The following is a 21,949-nucleotide window of genomic DNA, read 5'->3' on the forward strand; positions in this document are numbered from 1 at the left end:
CCGTTGTCACTTAGTAAGAGATATAGTGATCGTATTCTTGCTAATATGTTAGGCCGGCTGTACACTGTTCCAGACGAGACGAAACGCAATCAATCAGAGTCCGAAACCATGTTCTTGGAATCTTGGCCATGAATTCAGCAATTGTCATTTTGTGAGATTGGAAACCGTCGATATTTGACATTGTTTCTGCAACAATTAGGTAATGATAAATAATAATACTAATCGCAGAAAAAAGTATAACTAAGCTATATCGTTGTTGTTGTTGTTGTTATTGTTGTTAATAATAATAATAATAATTATTATAATAATTATTATTATTATTATTATTATTATTATTATTATTATTATAACAACAACAACAATAATAATAATAATAATAATAATAATAATAATAATAATAATAATAATAATAATAATAATAATAATATTATTATTATTATCATTATTATTATTATTATAACATGGTTGTGGATGCAGGTTTATTCATGTCTTGTCTAAGACTGTTTTGTTTGAGTCAGTGTGCGGCTGGCCTTACTAATTCATGATTAACCTTTTTTATGGCTTTTCAGAATAAATACATTTCTTTTTGACCCATAATTATGTCAAAAAAGGTAAAACGGACTTTGAAAGAAGAAAACAGGATCTTTAATGAAGAATGGGAACTGCAAAATTTTTTTAGTGAATACTGGAGGCAAAATGTCTTGCTTGCTTTGTGATACTGCAGTTGTAACAGTTAAGAGATTCAATGCACAGCAACACTATGCTCTTCAAAAAGACAATAAATATGCCAAATTAGAGGGTGAGCCTCGAAAGATAGCACTGCAGAAACTAAAAGATGGAAAACAGAAGCAAAGACAATTTTTCAGTCTGTGTTACATGAAGGGAATGCTACGGCAGAAGCAAGCTATAAAGTTGCATATTTGCTTGGAAAAAAAGGTAAGCCATTCAGCGACGCGAAACTTATAAAGGAATGTATTGTAGAAGTGGTAAAATGTATAGATCCCGATAAAGTTAATAAGTATAAAGAGGTGCCTCTTTCAAGAAGGACTAACATAGATCGACAGCATGAATTGGCCTGCAATGTAACAGAACAATTGAAAAATATAATAAAAAAAGGGATTATATATTACTCAGTAGCTTTGGATGAATCAACAGATTCCACTGATTCAGCACAAGTATTGTATTGTATTCGTGACATAACAGATAATTTTCAATTATATGAAGAACTGCTTGCTTTAGGCACCCTTAAAGGAAGGACACGGGAGATAGATAGTTTTAAGGACTTCAAAGAGCAATGTCATAAAATAGGATTAAATTTTACTAATTTGGTAAGTGTGTGCACTGATGGTGCTCCAGCTGTGATGGCTAAAAATGAAGGATTTATTGGACATCTTATGTACTGTTTTCTTTTCATTGTATTTTACATCAGCAAAATCTGTAACTTTAAATGACGTCTTGCAAAAGGTTATAAGCATTTATAACTATATTCGAGTGAATGCCTCAAAACATCGTCAAATTCGCAACATGCTGATGATGGATGACGAAGTAATTATTGTAGATTTGCCATATCACTCAAAAGTACGCTGGTTGTCGAAAGGGAAAGTACTGGTCAAAATTTTGTCTTTACAAAGGCAAATTATTGACTTTTTCAAAGAAAACAACAAGTATTGTGATGATCAGATCCAAATTTTTACAGAGATGTTGCCTTTTTATGTGTTGTAATGTCAAAACAAAATGAGTTAAATATTTCATTGCAAGGCAGAAATAAATGTATTTATGATATGTGGCAAAAAATTCAGGCATTTAGAAAGAAACTGTTGTATTTCAAGTTCTTTTGGCTCAATCAAAACTTTCAGAAGAACACTCCCCAGCTTACGAAGGTAATGAGTGAAAATGAGGATATCTATGGATATTTTGAAGAATATGGGTAGGTTTTAGACACATTGATAGAAGAATGCAATAAAAGATTCAGTGATTTTGAAAAGCATAACATCACTCTAAAACTTGCTTTTCAACCTCACTTAGTTGATGTATCAGAGGCTCCTAGAGAGTTACAAACGGAGATTATTGAAATGTCTGAGGATAATATCCTAAAGTCTTTGTTTGACAAGAGAGAAAATCCCGTCGAAATTTGGAAAAACGCGATAGAGTATCCTCGTCTTCGTGAACATGCACGACGACTGATTTCCTGTTTTCCTTCAACATACTGTTGTGAATCCACATTTTCGTACTTGGCGCAAATCAAGAATTCACTGAGAACACAGTTGACAGACGAGCATTTGGAGGACCAATTGAGACTAAGAACCACTATGTTAGAGCCTGATATCAAAATGCTTTCTCAAAAGAAACAAACTTAAAGAAGTCAATAGTTTGCATAAAAAATGAAAATGTTATATTCTCGATGTTTATATGCTGTCTTTTTATAAGATTATTATTCCTTTACTTGTTCCTTGAATACAAAGAACCTTCTTTCTTAGTTAAAATAAGTTGAAAATGTCATGCTTTCGATATTATTCATTTACTTATTACTTTGAAAACTTCTTACATATATAAAATATTTGAAAATTCTATGTTTTCGACATTATTCAATTACATATTACTTGTATAAAAAGTACTTATTTAAATAAAAATATTTGAAAACGTTATGCTTTCGATTTCTATAAACCTGTCTTTTTTATTAGATTACTAGTAAATTACTTAAGGGATAAAATAACTATAAAATATTTTTCTGTGCGGCCTTTATGAGGGATGATTAATTGTAAGGTGGCCTTCATGCACAAAAAGGTTCCCCACCCCTGGTCTAGGCGCAGGTTTACTAACCAGACTGTTTATATGAGTCTATACTGAGGGTTAGCAAACCTTAGTTGCAAAGTCCTTTGAGTGACCTGTTGCCGTTTTCTGCCCATGCTAACCACGCTTTTCGATACTATCAAAAATATTAAAACACATAACTCCATACGTATATGTTTGTTCTAAACAAGCGTTTTTCTAATCTTTACAGGATATTGAAATTAACCTCTGCAGTATGAATTATGTCAGTGGGAAATATTTATTCTAAAGATCTATATTTTCTTTCAGGTACTTAATGTTTTGGACAGAAATGAACACTTTAGTAATTCATTACTTCACCTATATCTATGACCCCACGTACTTATAACGAAACTGATACTGAATACATATATATGTTCATTTCCAATAAGACTTCCTTTTCTAATAGGGATGGCTTTGCAGAAGAATAAGACAACAGTTGCTGCCCCTGAAGCGAGGATGCTTCACTGCAGCAAAAAGATTCAAAATCTCTGGCAACCACCTCAATACATCTTCATCCAGCTTTTAGCCATTGCTAACCCAAATGCAAGATTTATATTGTCTACATTTCACGCCCCTTCAACCCTTCTTATTTACTGCACAAGTGATACACAAGTATTTCATAAAAAAACTGCCAGCTACCTTCCAATCACATGCATTTCCCACACTTCACTTTCACAAAATAGTGAGCTCGTCAATTCCCTCATACATTTGTCTCAACTGTATTTGTAGCTATGTTTTCAATCCTTTCTCTCCAATAAACACTACATTTTATCTTCGCTTTTCCTTCATTGATAAACTTGGTCTCTTAACCTAACTGTACTTACACACGGACACACACAGACATACATGCACACACACACACACACACACAAACGCTTTATACAGTATAGAAAAATACCTTGTCGATATTCTTAACCAAATGGTTGGTTCAAGTTCTGATGCTAATAGGAAGCACAATGTAAACTTGATAAGCAAATAAAATAATGTATAAATTAATAACGAATCCAAGTTGTAAGGTTTGATGTGGTATCATTCACCAAGACACCCAATGATGTTCTGCTAGAATTTTTACCTGCTACCTTAGAGAGCAGAAGGCTGAATGTGCCATTTTCCCGATCATTTTAACAGAACTGATTCAACTATGTGCAAAAGAATATAAATTTGAATTCAACTTGAAATTTTACATCAAAATTTTAGTATGGCTATGGGTAACCTATTATCTCCAGTTTAGGCAATTTAGATATGAGTTTTTTGAAAGACTATGGAATAAAAACATTCCACGTAATGTAATATGATTCGACAATGCCGTCGGCATAATTTGTAATTGGCCAGGAAACAAAAATGTAATTATTTTCTTAGACAAATTCTATGAATTGTTCCCACCAATGAAATTCACTATGGAAGTGAAAAATAGCAGTAGCCTCCCATTTTTTGATTACCAAATGCACAGAAATATGGACAGGTTAAATTAATACATACTGTAGAAATAGGAAAGGGTTTAAATTAATACGTAGAGTTAGGAACGGGTTTAAATTAATGCACAAAGAAATAGGAACGGGTTTTAATATAGTGTGTACAGAAACCCTACCAATATTTCTATCTATGTACATTTTTGTTCTAGTCAAAACGATAAAGTTAAGAAATCCGTTTCCACTTCCATGTTTTAAGAGCAGTACTTATGCGTAGCCCTGACTATATTGACGGTGAAACAGATATAATTAGGATTACAGGCAAAAAATTTAACTAGTTTGATTATGTATTAGGAAATGCTATAAAAGCGGCAAGGGTACTTTGTATGATAAAAACAGAGAAACCTACAGCACAAAACACCTGCTTATGCCACCGTAACAATTTCAAAAGTATCCCCTCGCTACTTAAAAACCTTCGAGTTAATATAGCATTTATGAACAATATTACAACCGAACAAGCACTTAGAAAGAACTCGCTCCACAATACTTAAAAATCTGTATATAAATGAAAACTCAAGTAAATCATGACAATTTTTTTTAACCAGTCGGAAATCATTGGCAAATAGAAGAGAAGAGCATTAAAATGTATGAGATATGCACAAAAGAACAGAGCAATTTCATTTCATGTTGATGAAAAAAATCAATGCCATCAATTGGAAAGAGGCTAAAAAGACAGTTTATTCCAATAAGATACAGGAAAGAAATATCAAACCCGAATTCATAAAAGAAAGCTTTTGTGAGGATACGAATAACAAGAAGTATATAAACTCGATCCACCTGTTTCAAAATAAAAATGTAAAATGCATAGATAAACGGAGCAATGACCTCAGACACTAATGAATTTGCTGTTCCTCCTTTTTTTTCTTTTTTACTTATCATGTGCTATTATTTTTTCCCACCCTTCTGTATGTTCGTTTGTACTGTACTATCACTCTTAGTCTGTATAGTGTAAATTTCTACCCCTGTGTATCAGTCCTTTGAAGATGTCTACGAAAACTGGAGACAAATCTGGACAGGATTTATACTCAGTATTTCATTTTCCCATCTGGTACACCTGCATTTACATATCACGTATTCTGATGATTTCAAGCACTAACATGCATACATACTGTACATACATGCACACATACATACACACAGACACACAGACACACACACACACACACACACACACACACACACACACACACATATATATATATATATATATATATATATATATATATATATATATATATATATATATATATATATATATATATATAGTATATGCAGTAAGTCACCAAATTGCAGGTGACAAATGTATAGCCTACGTAGACAACCACATGAAAGGTGAAAATGAAAGACCAGGTAAGATACTTAATGCGTGAACTCTACAACTTTTCTGTATACTATCTTGCTTTGGTGGCTACTCATTCCTGTAGATTGGAAGCATCCGTTGATGAATTATTGTTATAGGAAGCTGCGAGAACTACTGTACATGCAGCAGAGTAAATAACAGACTAGAAAGAGAGCTGAAGGGTTTAATCGAAAACAGTGACTGGAATAATCATGCCAGCCCCGATTTTGTGATAAATTTGTCAAATAGACCGTTACAGGAAAATGTCTCAAGTGCTCTAGGTTACGGATTAAGCTTTTCGTTTTCAAAAGAAAATATTGATTACGTAGATGTTGCCAACTCCTTTAATAATCCGGAAAGGAATAGTAGTCTGTATAATGATGAGCTTAATACCTGTAAAAGTATTGTTTATGGCGCCATGTCGAAACCAATACCAACTAGTGTTCTAGACGTTTTATCAAGTGTTACAATGACTTGAAAAATGATAATGATCTGCATATTACGAAGGCTAATAAATCTCATGTTCTGGTAATAATGGATAAAGATGAGTAAGTTAGAAAAATGTGTAATCTTTTGTCAGGTAATGTAACTTACTCAGAACTACGAAAAAATCCCCTGGCGACTGTTAATAGTAATCTTAATACGAAATTAAAAAGTGTCTTAAAAGGAAATGATGCTCTAATCAAACAGTTTTCCTCGCAATGTGCAACTTTACCGTATATGTATGGTCTTATTAAAACACAAGTTTGGTAATCCTGTCCGCCCAATAATCAGCTCTGATGGTAGTTTTTCATATGAACTGTCTAAATGGTTGGTTCGGATTCTTATGCCAATTGTCAGAAACATACCTCAATCACATATCAAGAATAATACAGATTTTGTTGAAAAAATTAGTAACTCGCATAAATTACGACTTTAAAATGGTCAGTTTTGATGTAACTTCTTTATTGACCAATGTCCCAGTTGACGATTTGTTGACCTTTTTAGCTGACGAATTAACAAGGCATTTTTACCTTTAGCTTCTGACAAAATTTTAGAATTGATAAAATTATGTGTTAAAGATCGTAAGTTTGTTTTAAACGGAAATTATTACCTTTCAAAATCAGGAATGGCTATGGGAAATCCCCTTTCCCCTGTGCTTAGTAACCTATGTATGGAGTTTTTAAGTAAAAATATTGCCCGCTATTTTGCCTGAGGGGGTTCTTTGGTTTCGATACGCTGATGACATATTCTGTGTTTGGCCCACGTGCGAAAATTTGAACAGTTTTTTTGGACAAGTTAAATCATTTGGTACCTTCTATTAAATTCACCGTTGAAGAGGAAAATAATTGTTCATTGCCGTTTTTAGATGTTTTGGTTCATAGAAGGGATAGAAGCTTTGTGTTTGATGTTTACAGTAAACCTACCAACGTCTGTTCTTATATCCACTATCATTCAGATCACCATATTAAAGTAAAACTCACAGTTTTCTGTAATATGTTTTTAAGGGCATTAAGGATATGCAGTCCGGAATTCCTAGACTCAGAATTTTGTCAAATTTATGACGTAGGAATTTGTTAAAATACCCAAAGTTTTTAATGGACAAATCTTTGCAGAAAGCTAGAAACATTTTTTGTTCCAGTAACAACAGGGAGTCTTTTGCGAGAGAGAATATTTTGACACTGCCGTATAGTGTAAATCTTTGTTTTATTAAAAAATTACTGAAAGTTTTCAAGATAAATGTTGTTTACAAGAATTCAGGGACATTTCAGAATATCATTATTCCTAACTCCCCAAAACAAATGAGTGGCTGTATTTACACGATTCCTTGTGCTGGCTGGCTGCAGTCATAAATACCTAGGTCAAACTGGTAAAGAACTAGATCATCGTCTAAAACAGCATCGTTATACAGTTCGAACAGGTCAATTGACAAGTGCTCTATTTACACATATGAATGATTTTAACCATTGTATAGACTGGAAAAATTCATCTGAGATAATTTTTGTAACCACATCGTTAAGAGAAATATAACTGAATCTGCCTTTATTAAGCATTTTAACAATCAACTTATGAATCTTAGTTTAGGTCTTTTTAAATTGGATAGTTACCTTTTCATAAAATTGTAGGGAAGTACAATGTCACCTTTTAGCAACAGCCTGTTCTAATTGCAGTTATTTTTCTTTATTGTTTGGTAGTGACTATTTGTTTTCTTCAAACTAGTGATTGCATACTGTAATGATGTTTTGCTTGTTAATGGCTTTGGTCTTTGTTTTGTGAAGTTTTCTTGTTTATGTCTCTATTTATTTATTTCACTTTGTACCCTGAATAAGTGAATAAGTGTACCTGGTCTTTAATTTACACCGAAATGGTTGGTACCTGGTCTTTAATTTTCACCTTTATGTGGTTGTCTATATATATATATATATATATATATATATATATATATATATATATATATATATATATATATATTTATATTTATTATTATAGGCTCATATAATAGGTTATATATATATATATATATTATGTTATAGGCTCATCAAAGGTTCATATATTACTTCTTTCTATTTGGCCATAATCCCCTCTTATTATTGTCTCTAACATTTGTCACTGTTATTCCATTTCATGTCTTTCCACTAAATTTGTTATTCCCTTGACAGGGGAATAAAGGACGACACATGTTTCAGTACAATTCGAACAAGTGGTGCAAGAGGAAAAGTGAGAAAGATGAACCTAAAATCTGTTAATAGTAGGAGATGCCAAGGCATTCATTAAAATAATGTTTCCCCAAAGAAAGCTTCCCCCCTTTCCAATTTCTGCCTTATCCTTAATCCCATCCACGAAAGTCTGTGGGTGCAACTTGTCTGAGGATAATCTTTGTTTGAGGATTATCCTCAGACAAGTTAGTGTGCAACAGATAACACCCCACTGTGATGATTCCCATGTACACCATGCAGGTGTGAGACAAAGGAAAACCCCAGTCCTGTTGCCTAGAACTTGTTTAGAATCCCTGGGGCATGAGACACACACACACCAGTGGATGGTCGCCATGATGCCCCAGTGCAAAACTCCTACCCTGACGGCTTGACCTAATTTCAACAGTCAACAAATGCTAAGGCCATGCTTAGGCCTACACTGCCCTCTGGATGCAATGGACAAATAATATGTTAAGTCCCTCCTCAAAGGAGACCTACCAGGGTCTACTCTGAAGAAACCACCATAGAGAAAGACTCCCAGTCAGATTCCTGTAGTCCTGGACAAGCAAAACGACAATCTTACACAGAAAGTTACTGTCCCATGATCATTTCACTTTCCTCTGAAGGCCAGCACTTCTTCTAACTGAGGCTTGATGGTCCCATGACAAGCCAGAACCCAACAAAGCAGACGCAAAAGTTAAGTACCAGGGACATGGTGGGCAAGTCATCCATAAGGATATCATTGCCACTGCACTAGAGAAAGAATCCCTAATGGAAATCCAGTTATTACTGGGATATAACATCACCTGTGATATCTGTTGCCAGAAAGAGGCATGATGAGTAAAGGTTAAAATAGCAATAAAAGTGAAAACTCATGCAGTGAGAAAAGCAAAGAGCATTCCAACCATGCTGTCACCAGAAGAAGAATTCCTCTAGTCCCTCTCGCAGGCCCTCCAGTTTGCCCTTGAGACAAAATTATCCCACCAACCACTTATAGAAGCTCAACAAAAGGACCCTGAGCTCACAAAACTCATACTCGAAGCGGGAACCCTCCAGGACTTTGAGAATAAAGCATCAGGATTCTATCTATATGACGGGGCACTGAAGCAGAAGTGGTGTCCCTCAGAGTCCCTCCCGATGCACCAGGTAGTAGTGTCGCTGCCCTTCTGTAGAGAGGTCTGCCACCTAGCCCATGAACAACCTCTGGGAGGACACCTCGGAGTCAATAAAAACAGAGAAAGAGTATCCCACAAATTCTACTAGCCCAGTCTGAACCGAAGTGTCTCTGACTACTACCATAGCTATCATACCTGACAGGTCTTGACAGGTCGTTGTAAGAAGGTCTCCCCTGCAACCAATTCCTGTAGGGGCAGAACCCTTAAACAAAATAATCCTTGATGTAATACACATCTGCTCAAGCCAAAGAGAGGAAATGCTTATCTCCTTACCTTCATGTGCACCTCACCCATTGTCTCAAGGCCATACCACTACAAGCTGCCTCTAGGAATGCCCTTATTTGTTCCTTTACTCAAGAAATCTAAAGTGATCACAGCAGCATATTTTTATCTTACATTTTCTCTGGCACAAAAAAGGAATGGGGAATAAACACACTATCACCCACAGTCACAAGGCACCTTTAAGAGATTTCATGCCCCTTTCAAAGATACTATACAAGTATTCCCTTTATCAAGATACAAAGGACTGGGATCAAGAAGCATCACTCCTGTTGTTCATGATCTGTGACTCCTGGTAAAATTCCTTTGGGTTCTCCATTCCAACTCTGCTGGGAGCCCTCCACACCTCCTCAAAGAAGTCTGAGTTTGAGACCAGGAGAAGACCAAGAGTGTCTTGAATTAAATCCAGTAATTCTGAGAGCAAATTTGCACTACCTACCCACCAGTCAGCCTGTGAAGCATGCAGAAGACTCAAGATAAGATGAAGTTATGGGGGACAAGGCCTTTGTCTTTCTACCCATCCCTGGGAGACTCTCTGCAAAATCTCAGGGACAATACAAGGTCCAGGAGAAAATAAATGAGCTACATCACATTATTGCCATTCTGGATCACTTGAAAGCAACCCAGGTGTGCCTCATCAACATTATAAAACCCTATTCATGATGGCCAAGCACCAACAGTGCCTACCTAGCACCTCACCAGGTCACTGCTATGAAACACAACCCACCTATGAGAATCCAGAAACTGGAGATATGGGGGCAATATCAGATGGTGGGGTGATTATTCAACCAGATGAGTCTGAGTCTGCAAGATAAACCCTTGGAACCCAAACTAAAGGACTTTTATTAGGTGTGCCACCTCCTAAAGGAACAAGGAAGAGATATAAAGATGAAAGTGATGGAATATAAGAGACTCTACTCCGATGTCCCAGGTCACACCAACATCGAACATGACATCAATGTAGGAGAATCCACGCCAACACAGCAGCATTCCTACAGGGTAATTCCACAGAAGCACAGAGAAACTGGATTATATGCAAGTACACACCATAATGTGCCCCAGCTAGTTGCCATAAAGTCTGTCATTTTTGCATCAAGGATTGATGACTGCATGGATACTGTAGGAAAAACTAAGTATATTTTAAGGTTTGATCTGCTCAAGGGATACTGATGTGCCCTCCCCCCCCTCACAGAACAAGCCCTTGAGGTCTTTGTGATTGTCATCCCAAAGAACCTATTCACATATAATGTAATGCCTTTTGGCATGAAAAATGCACCAGCTTCCAAAGGATGATAAATTTTCTTATCCAGGGGCTAGAAGGGGTCATTGCATGCCTAGATGACATCATTGTCTGCAGTGACACCTGGGAGGAAATATACGACACCTGTAAGCCTTATTCAAGAGACTGGCAGAAGCCAACATGACAGCTCACCTCTCAAAACTGAGTTCAGTCACAAGACCCTGTAGTGGGTCAAGGGGCAGTCCAAGTAGTCCAAGCAAAAGTGGAAAGCATTATGCAGTTTCTGGCACCCATCACCAGGTGTGCCATCCAATGGCTCCTTGGCATGACAGGATACTAACAGAAATTCTGTCCTATGATGCTCTTGCCACCCCTCCAACCAGTCTGTTACAGAACAAGAAATACAAGTGGGCAAATCAATGCCAAACCTCCTCCAAAGCATTTGAAAAAGATGATGAGTGCCTCAGCAGTATTGAAGGCACTGGAGTTCAAGTCAGTATTCGAGGTTGCCATGGATGCCAGCAACCTGGGGAAAGCACTGTGCTGTTACAGACAGGAGAATCCGAAATTCTCCAACTTTTGGCATACTTCTCCCATAAATTCAATGAGCATCAGCATAACTACGCCACTATCGAGAAGGAATTACTGGCCTTAATCCTGGATTAGAACATTTTGTCATGTGTCAATAAGGGAATTAATCTTCAACCAAAATGTATATGAATCTTAATTTACCAGTATCATTAGATAGGATGAGAAGTAACAACCATTTGTTGTATAATTGGTCATTAAGGTTGCAGGAGTTAGATGTTGAGAGTGCCCACATTCCTGGGATAAGTACCATACATGCTAATTATCCATCCTGAATCAAGTGAATGGGTGAATGCAAGGACGCAATTGAGTTATTACATCATGCAATTAAGATACGAATTACATTATCCTTTAGTCTAGGCACACTCAGAAAGTTGCATGTTTTATGGGTAAGATATACACACACTCTCTTTTTCTCTCTGTCATTGCCAAGTCATTGCATTGCATAAATTCATTTTTTTTTACATTAATCTTTTCTTGGCAAGATTTCCCTTCTGGAGGTAAGGAAATCTCTCCCTATGGCAGAAGGTGTCATTAGGGTCCTATACTTGTCAAAGTGTCACACATTTCATCCTATTTTTTTATAGTCCCATCTTATTATTGTCCAACATATTTCCCAGTTATTGAAATTTTTCTCTTTCCACTAAATTTGCTTTTCTCTTGGTTGTAAAGCAAAGGAAGACACATTTCAGTAAGACACATTTTAGTAAAGATCACCCACAAAACACCAGAAAGAGAGAGAGTGAGAGAGATGAACCCAAAATCTGTTAATATTGAGATGCCAAGATATCCATTAAAGAAATTGTGTCCTGGGAAGGTTGCCCAGGTACACAAACCAATAAAGCTTCCCCTTTGTCAATTACCACATTATCCATAATCTCCTCCAAGAAACACTACCATTTTCACCTATGTCTTCCTTCCACATAATCCTCTGTAATAATTCCCCAGTCCATCATACAGATGGTCAACAGCTGTTGCACATACCCTTGTACTGCTGAGTATGCTCTGGCTGTTTTCTATGCCATTTTATTGTCTTTCTCTTGGAGTTTCTCTTGATGTTACTATAATTTTTATTATTAAGAAATATTACAGCATCTTCATTTCCTTCTACTCTGAATTCTAATCAATAATGGTGGTTGGCATGGGGAGGGTTTCCTGAGTAACATTTAGTGTGGGTTTCCACCAGAGAATGGTGAGTACCTCCTTGTAGCGGAGGCAGCAGTGGTCCATATTGCCATCAAGGATTCTGGTATCCCTTTCAATCTGTTGGCATTGAGGGGCTTTGCAGTGTTCCCTCATGAAGTGTTGGTACACCACCCTTTATGTAGATGGATGGCGATCCTCTTAGAAAGGCAAGTTGTTGTCATACTGGTGTAAGAATGGTGGTATCCATTGTCAGGGTGTAGTATTTGGTAGACCACTCTTCATGAATCGCTGCTGATGGAAGGGCTGTTCCTCATGAGGTACTGGACAGTCCTTCGATCCTTTTAATAGATAGCAAGGTCCACTGTTGTCTACTTTGACAGGGGTTACATGAGCCCGAATGAAGTTCTTCAGGCCTGCCTCAGCCTTCTTATACACTGTATTCATGTATCCCCATAGAACAATTTTATGGTCCTTGCACCCTCCCGGGGGCAGAGCTCTCCTGCTGATACCACCAGTCGACATCATTCCTCAACACCCTTACTACTTGATGGTAAGAATATCCATTAACCACCAGCAGAAGAGCCGTGCCTCCTGGGAGGATGTAAGGATCAAAAAATTATTCTATAGGGAATATATGAAAATGGCGCATAAGAAAGACGAGGCAGCCCTGAAAAACATCATTTGACCTCATGTAACCTCTGTCAAAATAGAGATGACAGAGGACTGCTCAGTACCTCATGAAGAACAGCCCCTCTATCAGCAGCAATCCTACGAAAAGGAGAGGAGGGGTCTACCAAATATTTTGCCCCGAGAAGGATGCCACCATTCTTACATTGGTATGACAGTGACTCTCCTTTCTAAGAGGAGCACTGTCCACCTACATGAAGGGGCGGTGTACCAACACTGCATGAGGGAACAAGGCAATGCCCCCAACAACAGCAGATCATAAAGAATACCAGAATCATCGATGGCGGCATGGATCACTGCCGCCTCTGCTACAAGGAGGCCCTTGCCATTCTGCGATGGAAACCCACACTAAATGTTACTTTGAAAACCCCCTCTTGCCGACCACCATCAGGATATCAATTAGACCAGCCCTGAAACAACATTACAGCCACCCTCCTCCTCAAGTCACCAGCAGAGCCCCCCACCACCAACCAATCAGCGCCCACATCGGTCAGTCAGACTTACAGCCAATAGGAGAGCTCCCAGAATGTGACAGACCAGTCAAAAATCACTCCCTTTCTTTGTAAACCCGTTTTCGGGCATAAACATTCCCTACATGTACCCTGGTGCCATTCAATGGTGGAAAGGCCTAACAAAGCACAGAAAAAATAAATGATCTTTGGACAGAAGCTTTATAATTTGTCTGCTGAAATGAAGTAACTCATATGCCAAGTTGAGAAGGCGAATATAAGTTCAACTGCATACAGTGTGCCATCATATGCCAAGATGAGAAGGCGAAATATAAGTTCAACTGCATACAGTGTGCCATTCTTTTCAACGAAGTTTGCCTGATAGAGGGTCTTCTTCCAAGATGATAATAATAATAATAATAATAATAATAATAATAATAATAATAATAATAATAATAATAATTATTATTATTATTATTATTATTATTAATATTATTATTATTATTTGGAAGGAGCCCCTCTTTTAGGGAAGTGTTATTAAAAAAAATTGCTGTTTCAATGGCATTTACCCTTTTTAATCATTGTTATCAGGCGTTAATGTTTTCAGTGTAAATTAAGTTTAATCATTTAACGTCAGTACATTATTTTTCAAGACATCATATCAATAAAAAAAAATCAGTAATCTCTTCAACGTTCCTGCAAAGAATTCTTAGATAACAAACTACAAAATATTATATAAAGAGACAGGGACTCAAATGTTACCCAGCTCATATTTTGGATACTTAACACTATAAAGCTGTGAAGAGGTTTTATAATGGAAGTGACAGGAAGAGAGAATTACCTAAGAGCACCTTTTGTCTGCTGTATTTCATCAGCTTTGAGCCAATCAAATTTCTGCTGAAAATATTCACTGTAAGTATAATCTTGTTATATAAAAAACATGCCTACAGAAAATTTCCTTCACAAGAGTACCAACATTCTTTATTTGAGCCAGTCAAGTCAGGAATTAAATATAAAATAAATCAACACAAATATTCAAGTTACAATTGGCCAAAAGAATAATGTTGTGTTGTGAAAAACACATAATAGATATTATATCTATAATATGAAGAAATACTGTGTCCAATAAATCACTTGAATCTGCATTAAAAAAACTAACAAAGAAAAATAATGTCAAATTAAGCCCTGGCCGTACATTCTTAACCTCATTCTGCACAAAATGTTTCAAGAGATTTGAAAGAGAATCTAAAAAAATGTCAGTAATCCAGGTTAATACCTATGTCTAGCCTAGTTGTATCCAGGTACCTGAAACAGCTAATTCATAGGCAAGGACCTTTGTACACGTTAAAATGGTTTCAAAACCCTCTTAATCTTGGTTGTTAGTTGGAAACTGTACCCTCTTTGTAATCTTTTGTTTTAATCATATGTAGTTAGGTTGAAATGCCTTAAAGTAAAGGCAAAGATCCTGCACTGCATTGTTTCACCTTTCCCTGCTACAGATGTCAAAACTGCTTCATATTTTTGCATTTGCAGCTTAGGCTTTGTGGTGGATTCATCTGCTCGTTTCTTTATTAAGGTTAATGTGGAGACGGATCAGGTTGTTCTTGATGTTATCTTTTCAGGAAAGGTATACTTCGAATCCCAGACCAATTGGGGTGGTATTCACTGTGATCTTACTGAGCTCAGGCAGAGCATATCATTGAGCTCAGTCGGAGCAATATTTATAGAAGTCCAAATATCATTGAGTGTTTAAATAATCACTTTTAGGCTGTTATCGAGAGGAGAATACCTTCCAAAATCCTCACGTTTCGTCTTCAAGATAAACCATGATTTAATGATACATGTAAGCATGCCTACCAGGAAAAGCAAGAACCTTATCATTTTATGGAGGAATAACAGATCAGACTTTTTGTGGCATAAATTTCACTGAGCTTAGAAGTCAAGCTCAAGTTGTCTGTGAGAGAGATGAGAGATCTTATAATGAGGGTGTGAAGGAGATCTTGCTCTCCAGTGGTGATGATCGTAAGTGGTGGTTAACCCTCATGTCATCCCTCTTTGGACTTGATTCAAGCACGCCTTCCCTTGCAGGAGCTGATGGAACAGCTATATATTGCCCTATACAGAAGGCAGAACTTTTGGCTCAAATCTTTGTGAGCTAACAGTGTGGTGAGTCCATGGTATTGCCTCAGTGATGCTTTCCAGAGGAAAGTTGCTTTTAATGGCCTTCCGGACTAAAGAAGTCAAAACTTTGCTTCTTAGCCTTGTCAGTTATGACGGCATAGACACTAATATGTTTCTTTTAAAAAACTACTGATTTCATTGCTCCCAAGATTACTATATTTTTTTAGATGATTAGTTGGACTTGCAAGTTTTCCTTCTGTTTGGAGTAAGGGAAACATTGCTGTATTACCAAGGGATTAAGTCTATCCTCATGCCCCTCTGAATAAAGGCTGATTTCAGTTAACTGTTTTATCTAAGGTTTATGAGTAGCTGCTTTCTTAGCATCTTTGTAGGCTTGTTGTAGATAATAACCTTCTACCAGCATTATAGTTTGGGTTTCGTAAAGGTCTTGGTACTTTTGATGCACTCTTGTCCATATCTGCCACTATGCAGGGTGCTCTTGATAAGGTCAGTCTAGATTTTAGTTCAGCTTTTGATTGTGTGAAGCATGAAGCACTTACCTACAAGTTAAGATCTGTGTTGAAGGTGAGTATAGTAAGCTTTAGTAATGTCATTTCAGGTGTTCATCACGGTAGTGTTCTTAGACCTTTACAATTTACTATCTTTATAATAACATGTGGTAAGGTCTGGAGAACAAACTTGTTGCATATACTGATGATGCTACTCTTCTAGTTGTTGTTCCTTCTTCATGCTTTGGGTCTGTGGTTGCAGAATCCTTTAATAAAGATTTGGCTCATATTCAGGAGTGGAGTCAGGCTTCGGGACATGAAGCTCAACCATTCGAAAATTCAAACTTCGATAGTTGGTCAACTTAGAACACTTGTGCTTTTGCATCCTGATCTACATTTAAATGGTATGCTTTTAAATATCAGTGACTTTCAAAGTTTAGGAGTACCTTCTGATAAGAAGTTGGCCTCTAAGAAGCATATATGTAATACTGCTTCCTCTGTTTCTCAAAAAGTTGGTATTTTGCAGAAATGTTTTAAATGTGTGATGAAGCTATTATACCTATTTTAATTTTTTTTCCATGTTTGGAGTACTGTTCTCCAGTGTGGTCTTCAGGTACTGATTCTCATCTCAAACTCCTGAACAGATTTGTCATTAATCAAGTTTATTTTGCTAATTCTCAATGTTGACTTATTGGAAAGATATAAAGTGAGTTCATTATGTTTGCTGCATAAGATGTACTACAATGACAAACATCCTCCATAGTCTTCTTTATCTGACTTAGCTGTTTTTGCTTGCAACACTAGGCAGGCTGCTGCTACAGAGTGTGTCGTTTTCTAGCATCAGGTTAATTACTACCCAGTTTGCTAGGAATCTTATATTGGCTACCACTAGAATGGGGGAATACTTTGCAAGTGCAGTTGTGGAATCTTCTGATCTCTAAATATTTAAGCAAGGAGCAAAATTCATTCCTGCTCTCTGCTAACATCTCCTGTATTTCAGGTGTGTTGGTTTTATTTTATATTCCCTCATTTATTTATTTATCGTTTTTTTCCTATAGCTCATTTCTCTCTGCATTCTAACTTCCCTTTAGAGCTATCATGGGTTTCCAGTCGGTTGGCTCTGTCCATAAGGGTTTCCAGCTGAAGATTTAATGTAAGAAAACAAAGAAAGGAAAACATATCCAAAAAAGTTTGAAAATTTTGAGAAGCTAAGTGGGCATGTGGTTTTTGCAATTTCATTTTGTTATGGACACGGGCCTTAACCTTGTTCATAAGTGTCTTCTTGCCTCCTTCCAAGATGGTGGCCAGGCAGGGGGACCTTAAATGGCGACTTCCATAAGGGTTACCTCTCTATCAATTATCCTAAAACCTCTCGTCCACTGTAAGCCCTTCTGTCCTTTCTGGTGACACCAATAGATGTCACGTGACCACTCTGCCCAGAGGGCAAAAGCCATCTTATCACAGACCCAAGAGCCAGGCTGGCACCCAGGAAGCTGCCTAGTTTCGGCTGGACCAGAGGGTTGAGAGGATGCATCAATCCCTCTCATAAGCCCTCTCTATAACAAAGGGACCAGCCCCGCGTACTGACGACTGCCTTTGAAGAGGCATTTATTTGCATCTGGGCACATAAAAAATAACTCTCAGGTAAATCTTGGTGGTCACGGGGGCCAGCAGCATCCCTATTCCATCCTGTAAATCCTAATCTCTCCTTTCTCTCCAAAAACCTATCCTTGAAGTGAGTTTGCTCACAGTTCTTACCTGCATTCCTTTATGACCCTTTCAAACCCTCCTACCCTATTTGAAACCATAAGAATAGCCCCTACGCCAAAGCAATCCACTGTTTCAGCATGTTTAGTGTTTAATAATTGTCAGTGCTATAATTCCTTTCATGAAGTTTGGCCGCGTTGTGCCAGTTATGCTCGTGAGAGTCTTGATCCCGAACCTCGACTTCATTAAGCCGCATCAGGCCCATTCAGTTGGGAATTAAAGTTAGAACTCATTCACTGTATTAGGGAAAGTGTGCATGCCATTCCACTATATAATTCGAGACATTTTCTCTTGCAGAGAGAGGTGTTGTTGCAGGTGAAAACTCAGTACCATCAGCTAAGTGTTGGAATCATCTCGCACCACTACATTGCCCGCTCGAGGTGGGAATCCCCTTTGAAGTTCCCCCCCGGCCTTGCAGAAGTTATTTCAAATAATTGACTTTTACAATTGTTTTATTACTAGGCCTTCTTGGCCCCAGTTGATATCTGTAATCCTGTAGAGCAAATTGTTAAAAGTTTATACTGGGTATAATTTAACCCCAACTGATTCATAAAAATATATATCTGGTAAAAAGTGCCCAGAAGATTCTACATGTATATCCAAGCCATAAAAGTAACAAAAAGATTACACACTTCACATCAATGGTGAGGATGGGTCCATTTCAGCTCTAATAAATGTATCTGAATTTGACAAATATGCTCGTATGTATGTACAAGCGGCGATAGAGATCCTTCTCCTGGTCATTTTCTCGATGCAGATGTGGGTTAGAATCTTGCTGTGGACGTCAGAATTGTTTCATATTTTTGCATTTGGATCTTAGGCTTTGTAGTGACAAGTGCACACAAAAATTCGACGAATTCGAAGAGCTAGGAGGGAACTGTGATTATTAATACCTGGTAAAAAAGCGACCGTAGCTTTTATTTATATATATATATATATATATATATATATATATATATATATATATATATATATATATGTATATATATATATATATATATATATATATATATATATATATATATATATATACAATATATATATGTATATATATATATATATATATATATATATATATATATATATATATATATATATATATATATATATATATATATATATATATATATATATATATATATATATATATATATATATATATATATATATATATATATATATATACATATATATATATTATATATATATATATATTATATATATACATATATATATATATATATATATATATATATATATATATATATATATATATATATATATATATATTTATTACACACACATACACACACACACACACACACACACACACACACATATATATATATATATATATATATATATATATATATATATATATATATATATATATATATATATATATATTATATGACACACATACACACACACACACACACACACACACACATATATATATATATATATATATATATATATATATATATATATACATATATATATATATATATATATATATGGTATATATATATATATATATATATATATATATATATATATATATATATATATCAGCAATAAGTCACCAAACTTTACGTGACAAATATAACGACCACATGAAGGTGAAAATTAAAGACCAGGGGAGTTCACCTTCATGTGGTTTTTATTTATATACACATTCTACTGAATATTATATATATATATAGATAGACAAAACAAGGAAATATATATATATAGGGCCTGTCTTACATACATATATATATATATATATATATATATATATATATATATCTCTTAATATATATATATATTTATATTCAGATAGAATTGCAACGAATGTTGTATGGTACCTACTTGACTGGCAATGGATAACACAGGGAATTCCTTTTATTTATCACACATCTTACTGAATATTAGGACAATTCGTAGACAAAACAAAGGAAATCTGTCTTAGGGCCTTCTTCATGTGAGAGAGTCACGTAAACTCAAGGGTTCTCTTAATTAATTATATTTACATTCAGAAGAATGACGAATTACTGGCTGATAATAATAAGGCCTGCTTAAATGAATGAATTCTACACAGGATAAATATTCTTGCTGGTGATGTCTTCATAACAGGAACATCACACATGGGATAGAGCCGAGAGATTCCACAGTCGAGGAATATCTGCAAACATGCAAGATGAAGTATTTGCAGGAATAATGAGCTCAAAAGGTAAAATGAGGAATGCACACATGGTGCCAGATAACTCAGTTCAACACTAACACTGAATGCTCCAACACAAATTACTGAGGGTGATAACACAATGAAAAAAATAAATGAACATTTTGGTAGGGAAATAACAGGAATCGTGACTGACTAAGGAACTTATTTCCAGTACATTATCTTCGTCTAGATGACGGTGTTCTCTTCAGTAAGCCGCTGGCGATGGAGGAAGGAATTAAAATGCCACTACAAATATTCTGGTTCAAGCCCCAGGGTCGAACATGTGGTGGGTTCAAAGGGCAGGCGAGGTTAAGGACATCTGAGCTCTTCTGCGTCGGGCGTGTGTCTCTCTCTGATTTTCCATTGCTTCGCCTATAAGTAACCTCGGGGATTACGCCAAGCGTCTCTGGTAGATGGCGCAAGGGTCAATGTTCATCATGTTTCCTATGATGATCACATGGTCGCACAATAACCCTTGTGTTCAATATGGGTGGGATCCTCCTTGGCCCTGCATGACGCCAAGAAGGTACGATGGTCAACTGAAAATAAGTCATTAGGCAGTCACTGTGAACAGAGAAGAGGTTTAGGCTTAATTAAGGATTTTGGGGAATGAAGGATAGGGTTTATGAAAGGGGTGAGTGGAAACCTCAGTTCTAGTAGTTAATGAGGGACATTAATTTTTATTTCTTTCTCAGTTACTTTGCAAATGTGAAAACGGGTGAGGTTATGAGAAAACAGCCCCAGTCGTTGCAATACATATATATATATATATATATATATATATATATATATATATATATATATATATATATGTGTGTGTATATATATATATATATATATATATATATGTGTGTGTGTATATATATATATATATATGTGTGTGTGTGTGTGTGTGTGTGTGTGTGTGTGTATGTGTGTGTACCTGAGGGCCACTGAATGACAGAAGAGAAGAACATGCATAGTTGGGCAGGATGATGGATAGAGTTGGCAAGTAGGAAGTGAGAGAGAAAAGAAATTTGGTTATAGAATCAAGAAGAGAAAGGGAACAAGCGCTTTAGATGAATATGTAAGAAGCTGTTTTACAAGGAAGTAAACGCAGAAAGCTTAATATGAAATAGACCTTAAAATAAGAGATGAAAACTGAAATGCAGTCTCTGAAGTGGGTGCACTCCTGGGTTAATGGAATGAGAATTTTGAAGATTTCTTAGCTGTGGAAGATAGAAATAAGGAAGAGCCTAATGATGCAAGAGAAAAATGGTTAGTGCAAGTTTGAGAATGACTATAGAATTGACTGTTGAGGACAAAAGATGATAAACTAAGAGTTGGACGAATTACAGGTAAAGTGTTGCTGCTTGGTGGTGGTGGTGGGATTATGTGGCTAACCAGGGTTTGTGATGCATGTCTGGATGAATGGAAAAACCGATGGAATGGGTAAAAGGAATAATTGTTCGTTTGTATTAAGATAAACGTGAAAGAGTAGAACGTAAG

The sequence above is a fragment of the Macrobrachium rosenbergii genome, chromosome 13 (assembly GCF_040412425.1).
Source record: "Macrobrachium rosenbergii isolate ZJJX-2024 chromosome 13, ASM4041242v1, whole genome shotgun sequence".
NCBI classification, from domain to species: Eukaryota; Metazoa; Arthropoda; class Malacostraca; order Decapoda; family Palaemonidae; genus Macrobrachium; species Macrobrachium rosenbergii.